Source organism: Chiloscyllium plagiosum, unplaced genomic scaffold (assembly GCF_037043375.1).
Source record: "Chiloscyllium plagiosum isolate Xiang-an unplaced genomic scaffold, Cpla_swu_hap1 HiC_scaffold_35, whole genome shotgun sequence".
NCBI classification, from domain to species: Eukaryota; Metazoa; Chordata; class Chondrichthyes; order Orectolobiformes; family Hemiscylliidae; genus Chiloscyllium; species Chiloscyllium plagiosum.
The window spans coordinates 52,125,120-52,136,698 of NW_028270173.1; positions in this window are offsets into that span (position 1 = coordinate 52,125,120).

Consider the following 11,579-nt stretch of genomic DNA (forward strand, 5'->3'; position numbering starts at 1 on the left):
CCTGATTTCCCAAAGCCTGTCCACCAACTACAAGACACAGGTCAGGAGTGTGATGGAATACTCCCTGCTTGCCTGGATGAGTCCAGCCATCTCAACACTGAAGAAGCTTGATACCATCCAGGACTTAGCAACCCAACTGATTGGCACTGTATCCACCAACATCCAGTCCCTCCACCACTGACACTCAGTTACAGCAGTGTTTGCTATCTACAGAAATTCATCAAAGATCCTTAAACAGTGCCTTCCAAACCCACAACCACCTCCATCTGGAAGGTCAAGGTCAGCAGATATATGGGAACACCACCACCTTCATCTTCCCCTCCAAGCCACTCACCATCCCGACTCGGAAATATGTCACCATTCCTTCACTGTTGCTGGCCAAAATCCTGGATTTCCCTCCCTAATGGCATTGTGGCTCAACCCACAGGAGGTAGACTGCAGCAGTTCAAGAAGGCAGATCACCACCACCTTCTCAAGGGCAACTAGGGACGGGTAATAAATGCTGGCCAGTCAGAGACACCCACATCTCACACAAACAGAATCAATACAAAAACTGGGGGAGGTGTGATACATGGTTATTGTCTCTGGAGGAGGAATCCCGTGACCAAAGTATCATTCCAGAATGAGAAGCCTCTTTCTCCTCCAGGGAGTTGTTCAATGTTCACACCTGGATGTGACAGGACAGCAGAGCTTCAATCTTATCTATCGGTTGTGGAATCACTAAGTTCTGACTCTACTCCCTCTGCTGTTTACTGTACAATCAGTCCTGATCTGTCACTTCACTGACCAACACCATCACTTACAAGTTCCCCTCCAAGGCACTCACCATCCTGACTTGGAAGTATATTGCACTTGGTTCACTGTCACTGGGTCAAAATCCTGGAATTCCCTCCCACCACCACATGAGCTGCTGCTGTTCAGGAAGGTACCTCACCCCGACCTTCGCAAGGACCGTTAGGGACGGGAAATAAATTCCAGCAGCCAGTGATTCCCACGTCTCTCCAGTGAATAAAAAATACATTATTTTTCAGCTCTGCTTGGTCCTGCTCCTGTGATCCCTCCCACATTCCTCATTGAACCGGGGTTGGTCCCCTGGCTTGGTGGTATTGAGAGACTGGGGGTTGGGGTGAGCCATGAGGTTACAGTTTGTATTGGATGGCAGTTCTGCTGGTGTTGATGACCCACAGTACCTCATGGACACACAGTCTTCATCTGCTCGACCTGTTCACATCCTACAGGAGGGGAGGGGCTTGGGGGTGTGCCATGAGGTTTAATGGGGAAATGTGTTCCCATCTGATGGTTATTGGTAGGAGCAGGGTGCAGTGAATGGGCTGTAACCACCCGGCCCCCACTGGGTTCTCTGTACCTGACTCTCACCATCAATCCCCACCCCCCCCACCCTGCAGATATATGGGAACACCACCACCTTCATGTTCCCCTCCAAACCACTCACCAACCTGACTTGGAAATATATTGCCATTACTTCACTGTCGGTGGGGGGGAGCCTGGGTGTTTCTCTCTCTGCAGTCCCCCCTTCCACACTCCCCTCCCCCAGGGTCTGAGTGTCTCCCCTGTGACTGTGTCCTGAATTAGACTCAGTACCTGGAAGAACACTAGGGTCCATGGGATTCCCAGCCAGCCCAGGGTTAGCAGTGACTGATACTGACCTGTGACCCATGACCCAGGGTGACACCATACCTCAGTGGTTAGCACTTCTGCCTCACAGCACCAGGGACCTGAGTTTGATTCCAGCCTTGGGTGACTGTCTGTGTGTAGTTTCCCTGAGTCTGCATGGGGTTCCTCCGGGTGCTCCAGTTTCCTGCCACAGTCGAACAGGTGCACCTTGGGTGGATTGGCCATGCTCAATTGCCCACAATGTCCAGGGATGTGCATGTGGATTATCTATGGAACATGCAGGGTTACGGGATGGAATAGAGCGGTGGGTCTGCGTAGGAAAATCTTGAGAGGGTCGGTGTTGACTCAATGGGCTGAATAGCCTGTTTCCACACTGTCGTGATTCTATAATTCATGAATGGCCTTTAATTTCCCAGTTCCCAGAGACAGAATGGAAAGCTGAATTCTGTACTCATCGGGAGAGACTCAGGAAAAACACAGGGAGGTAAAGGAAAGGATCACAACATTCTGGGAATACACTGTCCCTATTCCAATCAGGGACTGGGAATTAAACACTCTGAGGGGAAACAGCTTCTGTTTACAAACTGGAAAAACCAGTAATACAACAATCTTTGGAGACTGCACCCTATTTGTTGAGAAATTTGATCCATTGTTTGATGTGAAGCTGCAGAAACAGAAAAATGGAACAAGTGCTAAGTGATGACCCGGTCCCAGTGACGGGGAAGCTCCAGCACAGCCAGGCTGAGGTTCAGGCTCTGAGCCAGTAAGGCTGGGGCTGAGAAGAGGCCTCCCCCACCAGCTCAGAAACATTAGGACAGCACTAGGACCCTGGGGTCCCCCTCTCACAGTAAACATATGGCTCAGTCCTTCCAACGGGATTGTCCCTGGAGCAGGAATCCAGCAACCCAAGTGGAGCCTCCTCCTCCTACATTGAGTTGTTGAATGATCATGACTGGATGTGGTAGGACAGCAGATCTGATCTGTTGGTTGTGGAATCACTGAGCTCTGTCTCTGCTGCTCCTGTTGTTTCTGCACACCTCGGCCTGTTCTGTAGCTTCACCGAGGAACACCATCATCTGCAAGTTCCCTCAAAGCCACTCACCATCCTGACCATCCATTCCTTCACTGTCACTGGCTCCAAATCTTGGAATTCCCTCCCTCCCTAATGACATTGTGGGTCTGCCTCCAGCACATGGAATGCTCCATGAGGATCACTGGGGTGATGGGCTCTCCCATGACTGCAGGGAACCAGCTGAATCTCCATGCTGGATTCTCTGTACCAGACTCTCACCATCAACTCCCATACTGGAGCCTCTGGAACTAAACGTCCCACACAACTCTCTGTCATTAATCCACTCCATGAAGACCCCACACCACATTCTTCATTTCTCTCTCTGCACACCCCTCCCTCTCCCAGGGTCTGAGTGTCTCCCCTGTGACTGTGTCCTGAATTAGACTCAGTACCAGGAAGAACACCAGGGTCCATGGGATTCCCAGCCAGCCGAGGGTTAGCAGTGACTGATACTGACCTGTGACCCATGAATGGCCTTAACTCTCCCATATCACATTGAACTGACTCTCAACAACTGCTGATACGAGGACCCACAAGCTGCTGAGTGAAAATCTCGTGAAATTATTAGCAATGAATTCAATCAACAACGAACAATTATTTATTGATGACTGACTACAATTATCAGCATTTACAGTCAGTTTAATGATATAAATAGGAAAAGATTGTTTTCTCATTTGCATATTTGCTTTGTAAAAATTGTAAACAAAAATTCCGTATTGGATCCAATTTACATGACACAAAGTGCAAAGTCAGTCACATTCTTTCAGTGCAGTCTGTGGCTGTCTGAGCTGCCTCACGACATTTATAACTGTCGGTTATATTTTACAATATACACATCACGTTAATCAGACAGCTCCCTCAAGGGGTTTTATAAGGTCATCAATCTCTTCCTGTAATGAGGTGGGAGGGCTGCAGACAAAGACCTTGCTTCATTCAGCATCTATGGGACTTGAAATCCCTTTCCATGAAATGCCCCATTCTGGGTCTCACATATTATTGGTAAATGAGGTTTGGCTCTGAAAGGGTTAATGCTGAGGAGTACATTAAGCACTGCCCAATATGATGATGTCACATGGACTTGGATGAAGGGATCAGCTGTGGATGTTGAAGGGTTGAGACCCAGCATGGATATCTCCCTCATCGTCTCTAAAACAATGTCCCCCTCACTCCCCAACGCCAGTGTATCCTGGACTGAGCTGTTACCATGAAGTAAACTCAGTCCTGTTTAAAACAAGAGCCTGTTCTCATTAGCTTCTCATGTGGTTTTCCTCAACTAACCACTTGACCAACCAGGTCCTGGAGATTCCAACCAGGAAAGAGGATGTTCACATTTAATCTCTCAGATGGAACTGGAGGAGCTGTGGGGAGGATCCATCTTACCCTACGTGTCTGAAAAGTCAATGGTTCATGGTGTCAATCCCTTCAAACAGCCGTGGAAGTGTTCTTGAAGAGCTCGAGGTTAATGAGATCTGGGTACCACTCTGTTGTAGACTGGAATTTTACCTTCCTAACATCTCCATCATTGCACAATGAAGGACCAACGCCATCCAGATAATGAACCATCACTGGATATCTTGATCTAACACTGTATCTATATCTGTATGTGTATGTTCATCTGTATGTTGTGTGTGGGTGCAAACAGATGTCTCTGCCTTTGTACTTATCCCCATCCGTGTATATCTTTCTACACTCCTACACTCCTGAGTGAACTGTGTATGAGTGCACACTGACATATCTAACACTGACCGATATCTGTCCATCTCCCTTTCATTATCTGCCTTTTCTCTCTCACTCTGTGCAATCCACCTACTGACAGGATCCTGCTCTCTGTCTGTGAAATGTGGATCATGTATTCAGACCACATTTTGACCTGGAATCACTTTCCCCTGAGCTACCTGACACTGCCAATGGGGATCAGGCGGTTAACAAGATCCTGACACTAAAATCCATCTAAACGCTGAGCTGCCAGCAATCGATGCTCTGACCATGAATCACGGTGACAATGTTCAGCTCATGTGGTTCCAGTGTCTGAGGATCCAATCCTGAAGATGGTCTTTTCTGGGTAATTTCAGAGTGAACAGTAAGATTATAATGTCTATTTAAAAGTGACTCTGACACAAAGCAATACAGATGTCTGTCATTGGGAACAAGTTGTTGAAGATGAGAAAGAGTGAGGGAAACCAGCCCTGAAGATCCCTTCGACTGTGAGAGCCATCACCTTGCTGACACTGGATGGAGCCACTCCTGGGGAAAGTCTCACCTGAAGAATCAGGATTCTGACCTGGTGGATCTGGGATCCACAATTCAATTTGTGGAAGCACATTCCCAAGAAAAATCTATCTCAATCATTTGATAAAAAACGGTTATAGAGTCATAGAGACATACAGCACAGAAACAGACAGTTCGGTCCAACACATCCAAGCTGACCAGTTATCTTGACATCATCCAGTCCCACTTGCCAGCACGCGGCCCATATCCCTCCAAACCCTTCCTGTTCATTTAACTTTCCTGATGCCTTTTAAATGCAATTGTGCCAGTCTCCACTACTTCCTCTGGCAGCTCATTCCATACACGTAACATACTCCATGTGAAAACGTTGCACTTGAGATCTCTTTTATATCTTTCCCCTCTCACCCTAAACCTATGCCCTCTAGTTCCGGACTCCTCCAGCCCATGTCTATTTATCCTATCCATGCCCCTTATAATTTTGTAAACCTCTATAAGGTCACCCCTCAGCCTCCGACGCTCCAGGGAAAACAGCCCCAGCCTGTTCAGCCTCTCCCTATAGCTCAAGTCCTCCAACCCTGGTACATCCTTATGCATCTTTTCTGAAGCCTTTCAAGTTTCACGACATCTTTCTGAAAGAATTGCATGCAATATTGCAAAAGTGGCTTTGTGACCCTGTTATCACACATTCAGGAATCATTCCAGAATGAACTGTTTGGAACCGAGAATTTCTCTGTTACTCCATCCACCACTTTTCATCAGACCCTCTAACTTCACCGTACATGAAAGAACACTATGTTTCTCACCATGGACTCCATGTATTCTAGCAATACTTTTTCTAATTACGCATCTCTGTATCTCTCCCTAGCAAAGAAAGACTTGCTCCCATTTCTCTAAAAATCTTAATTTCTTTTCCTACTCGTCTTGGTAAACATGAGGAAACTTTCCTCGCACAAGTGCTGCAAAGTTGAAGAGAGTACTTGTGGATTGGAAGGTAGAAAGTTAGAATTTGGTATTTGTAAAAGGCTAGGGGTGGGTGGGGGAAAGCATTGCACGGTCCCTTTAAAAATCTAGTGCTTTTTCTATGTTTAGAGATTTAAACTGGATGTCTGTGAACAGCAGCTTGAAAGTTTGCAAATCCACAGAGAGCACCCAAATTGAAACACTATATTGAAAGGCTATACAGTTAGCAGGCTAAACACCAGTTATTTTTTCAATACAACAGGCTTTTGAATTTAGCCAATTAATTTGAGCAGCGACTTAGATACCAAAAAGCTATTAAATGTAAGGCTGATGATTTTAACAACAGAAGACCAATCCTATTGTGTGAAATATTGATATGTCATCAGGGGGATAAAGGAAGGGGGCAGTTGGATAAAGACCCCAGAGCTAACTGCCCTCCAGCAGAGCCAACGGCCCTCAGCTCTTAAGAGAGAATCACTGGCTCTCGCAGCCTCATTTATGTCTTAGAGAAAGTGCCATTAAAATAAAAATGGTACCAATGGTACAGCTAGTTAATATTCCTGACAGAAGAATTGTTGGAGAAGGCACAGAACATTCCAGAAGGCACGTAACATGGATGTAATTTTGAGAGTCTAAATATTTTTATGTATAAGTGGAACTGTTCTTTATTGGAACAGCATACCATTAGAATCTTGCTGTAATTGGGAACAGTTAGAAGTTAATCGGGATTAATTCTGCTTGTTAATAGTTTAGTTAATTTGTTCACTGTTCGAGTGAGATAAATAGATGGTACCGAGTTGATTTTAAAGTGAGTGTCAGGGATTTATTTTATTGAACCACTTGAAGTTGCTGAGGTACACCACTCTGCACACCCGCTTTTAAAGATTATGAAGTGAGGTGTTCCTCTTTGGGGATTGGCGGGGGGGGGGGGGGTGGAGTCAACCTCCACTTTATAACACAAAGAAATTCTTCGCAGTTTTAACTCTCTGCTCTTCATCATGAGTTGGAAATGTGTTGCTGGAAAAGCGCAGCAGGTCAGGCAGCATCCAGGGAACAGGAGAATCGACGTTTCGGGCATAAGCCCTTCTTCAGGAAACAGGAGAATCGACGTTTCGGGCATAAGCCCTTCTTCAGGAAACAGGAGAATCGACGTTTCGGGCATAAGCCCTTCTTCAGGCTTATGCCCGAAACGTCGATTCTCCTGTTCCCTGGATGCTGCCTGACCTGCTGCGCTTTTCCAGCAACACATTTCCAGCTCTGATCTCCAGCATCTGCAGACCTCACTTTCTCCTTCATCATGAGTTGCCAATACTTCACAAAGTGAATTCTTGAACTCCAACAAAGTAGTCTCTCCAAGACTGTGATATGTGTCTGATTTATTTTCATGGCCTTATCCACTTCGCAATGTTACTTTGTTTGATTTTTTTCAAACTTTGACCAAGTTCTTTCGTTAGATTTTGAAATTGTTTTCTTTCAGCTTCTGGTACAAGTTCATATGAACATGAGATGGCTGTTTTTAGAATCATGGATTCATAGACTCCCTCCAGTATGGGGACAGGCCATTTGGCCCAACAAGTCCACCCTGACCCACCGAAGGGTATCCCACAAAGACCCCACACCCTGTGTCCTGCCAATGGGAGAAAGGTCAGTTTACCCTGTGTCTGTTTCACAGCGAGTAACTCAACCTGTCTGTGTCTGGTCTCCCTGGGAACTGGTGACAGAAATCTGTTCATCTCTTTATTGGGTTTTTTACTGAGACTGGGACTGAGACTGGTTCGGCAGCTTCAAGTTCAGCAAATGATCAAATTACTTTGTCGATCGGGAAATGGCATTCTGGGTAGGATAGAATGTTTATTTTGTTAATTTTTCAGTTTGTGAACAGCAGATATTTTCCAATCACTTTTTATTCCCAATCCCTGATTGGAATAGGGAGAGTGAATTCCCAGAATGATGCTGATCCTTCTCTCCATCTCCCTGTGTTTTTCCCGGGTCTCTCCTGGTAAGTACAGAATTCAGCTTTCCATTCTCTCTCTGTCTCTGTCTCTGTCTCTGTGTCTGGGGTGAATGTGAATCTCTTGGGGAGAGTTTGAAATGGGAGATGTTTGATCAGCCGCCTGTTCTACAGCCAGCCTGATCTTTTACATATTGAAGGCAGCACAGTCTGGAAGACTGTGATGGGATTTGTGTCCAGGTTCCTAACCTAAAACCTTCTTAACAGTGCAAGGCTTGTAGCTCAGGTTAAGGTTTAGGGTGGAGGTTTGCTCGCTGAGCTGTCGGTTTGATACCCAGACGTTTCATTACCTGGCTTGGTAACATCATCAGTGGTGACCTCCAAGTGAAGCAAATCTGTTATCTCCTGTTTTCTATTTATATGTTTGTCCTGGATGGGGTTCCTGGGGTTTGTGGTGATGTCATTTCCTGTTCGTTTCCTGAGGTGTTGATAGATGGTATCTAGATCTACGTGTTTGTTTATGGCGTTGTGGTTGGAGTGCCAGACCTCCAGGAATTCTCTGGCGTGTCTTTGCTTAGCCTGTCCCAGGATAGATGTGTTGTCCCAGTCGAAATGGTGTTTTTTTTTCATCCATGTGTAGGGCTACGAGGGAGAGAGTGTCGTGTCTTTGTGGCTAGCTGGTGTTCGTGTATCCTGGTGGCTAACTTTCTTCCTGTTTGTCCTACGTAGTGTTTGTGGCAGTCCTTGCATGGCATTTTGTCCGCTACGTAGATGACACCTTTGTCATCACAAACGAAACAAGATAGAAGAGACATTTAACATCATCAACAACACCCTCACAGGCAGAAAGTTCACCAAGGAGGAAGAAACCGACAACTAACTCACATTCCTGGACGTCACAGTCGAAAGAAAGGACAACGGAGAACTACAAACCTGCGTATACACAAAACCGACAGACACTGACCAAATACTTAACTACACCAGCAACCACCCCAACACACACAAACAAAGCTGTATCAGAACACCATTCCAACGAGCCACCACACACTGCAGCACAGACGAACTTCGGAAAACAGAGGAGAACCACCTATACAAGGTATTCAAGAAGAACGGATCCTCAAAAAATACAGTCCGCAGATTCCTCAGGAACAAACCACGACAAGCAGACCAAACACAGCCAGAAACTCTAACCACCTTACCACACATCAAAGAAGTCTCAGAAATGACAGCCAGACTACTGAGACCCCTCGGAATCCTAGTAGCACACAAACCCACCAACACTGTCAAACAAAAACTAACAAACTTAAAAGACCCAGTACAACGCATGGACAAAACCAACGTCATCTACAAAATTCCATGCAAGGACCGCCGCAAACACTACGTAGGACAAACAGGAAGAAAGTTAGCCACCAGGATACACGAACACCAGCTAGCCACAAAAAGACACGACCTTCTCGCCCTCGTAGACCTACACATGGATGAATAAAAAACCACCATTTCGACTGGAACAACACATCTATCCTGGGACAGGCTAAGCAAAGACATGCCAGAGAATTCCTGGAGGCCTGGCACTCCAACTACAACGCCATAAACAAACGCATAGATCTAGATACCATCTATCAACCCCTCAGGAAACGAACAGGAAATAACATCACCACAAACCCCAGGAACCCCATCCAGGACAAACATATAAATAGAAAACAGGAGACAACAGCTTCGCTTCACTTGGAGGTCGCCACTGATGATGTTACCGAGCCAGGTAGTGAAATGTCTGGGTATCAAACCTACAGCTCAGCGAGCAAACCTACACTCTTCTTAACAGGAAATATGTTCATTTTCTTGGAAGGCAATAACAAAATGTGAAATACACAGGCAGGAGACTGGAAGAACATAGCAAGCAAGGCAGCAGCAGGAGGTAGAGAAGTCGAGGTTTTGCATATAGCCCTTCTTCAGGATTGGGGTCGATTTGAGGGGGAGCTGCAGATAAATGAGGAGGTGGAGGAAGGATGGTGAAGTGGGGATAGGTAAAGACAGATATTGGATATGACCTGGTTGGTGAATGGGAAGTATGCATCCCGTTGGTGGCAGGGGCCAGTGGGAGATAGGGGAGAGCTTGGAAGTGAGTCTGGGGATGGGGAGGAAGGTTATTGAAATCTGGAGACCTCGATGTTAAGTCCTCCGGGCTGGTGTCTGCTCAGGTGGAAGATGAGATGTCGTTCCTCCAATTTGCGCTGTAGCTCATTTTGGCAATGGAGAAGGCCAAGGATTGTCATGTTGGAAAGGGAGTGGTTGGGGGAATTGAAATGGACGGTGACTGGGAGGATGGTCATGTTGGAAAGGGAGTGGCTGGGGAATTGAAATGGGCGGTGACCGGGAGGATGGTCATGTTGGAAAGGGAGCGGCTGGGGGAATTGAAATGATCTGTTACGTTTGGTGAACCATTCCCTAAGCTAACGTTCGGTCTCCCCGATGTAGAGTAGACCACACGAGGAGCACCTGATGCAGTAAACTAGGTTGGAAGAGAGGTAGTTGAACCTCTGTCTCACCTGGAAGGACGGTTTGTGGCCTGGATTGAGGTGAGGGGTGTGTTGAGCAGGTTTTGCATTTCTTCTGGTTGCACAGGGAGGTATCTGAGAGTTCAGGGGGGTTCGGTGGGGAGAGTGGTGCAAAGCAAGGAGTGTCGGAGGGAATGGTCCTTGTGGAAAACAGAGAGGGGTGGGAAGGGGAAGATGTTCTTTGGGAAGGGGGAGATGTTCTTCTGGTGGGGTCTAGTTGGAGTTGGCAGAAGTGTTTAAGGGTGATGTGCTGGATGTGGAGACTGGCGGGATGGTAGGTGAGGACAAGAGGGGCCACCCCCTTTATCTGCAGCTGGGTTAGACCAAAACGATGAGTTCTCCACCTCCTGATGCTACCTGGCTTGCTGTGTTCTTCCAGCCTCCTGCCTCTCTGGTTTGGATTCCCAGCACCTGCAGTTTTTTTGTCTCTGTCAATAATAAAATGTGAGCTGTGGTGTGGATGGCCCTCAGTTTGAAATGTGTAAAAACAGTGTATTTTTATTGTGATTTTTAATATTGTGGACTGAAATGGGAAAGCCCTGTTTTCCAGCAGGGATTTACAAGGATGGCTGCACGTTTTGGAAGTAAGGAATTCGATACCTTTTGTGAACCCTGTTTGTGTAGCTGTTGGTTTCAGCTGAAATATCTCCACCAAGGCTGGTATCCTGTCACCAAGTCACATGTTCATAAGATCTAGGAGCAGAATTAGGCCATTCGGCCCATCAAGTCTGCTCTGCCATTCCATCATGGCTGTTCTGCTCCTCATCCCCATTTTCCTGCCTTCTCCCCATATCCCTTCACCCCATTACCAATTAAACATCTGTCTCACTCCTCCTTAAATTTACTCACTGTCCCAGCATCCACCGCACTTTGGGGGAATGAATCCCACCGATTCACAACCCTTTGGGAGAAGTCGATTCTCCCCAACTCTGTTTGAAATTTGCTCCCTCTCATCCTACAACCTCCAGTCCGAGGATGCCCCATCTATTTTATCTGTGACTTTTATCATCTTGACAACCTCAATTTGAAGTCTCCTCATTTTTCGAAATTCCAGATAGTATTGGCCTACACTGGTCAATTTCTCTTCATGTGACAAACCCCTTATCTCTGGGATCAATCTCACCAACCCTCTTGGGAACTGCCTCCAATGCCATTACATCTTTCCTCAAATAAGGGA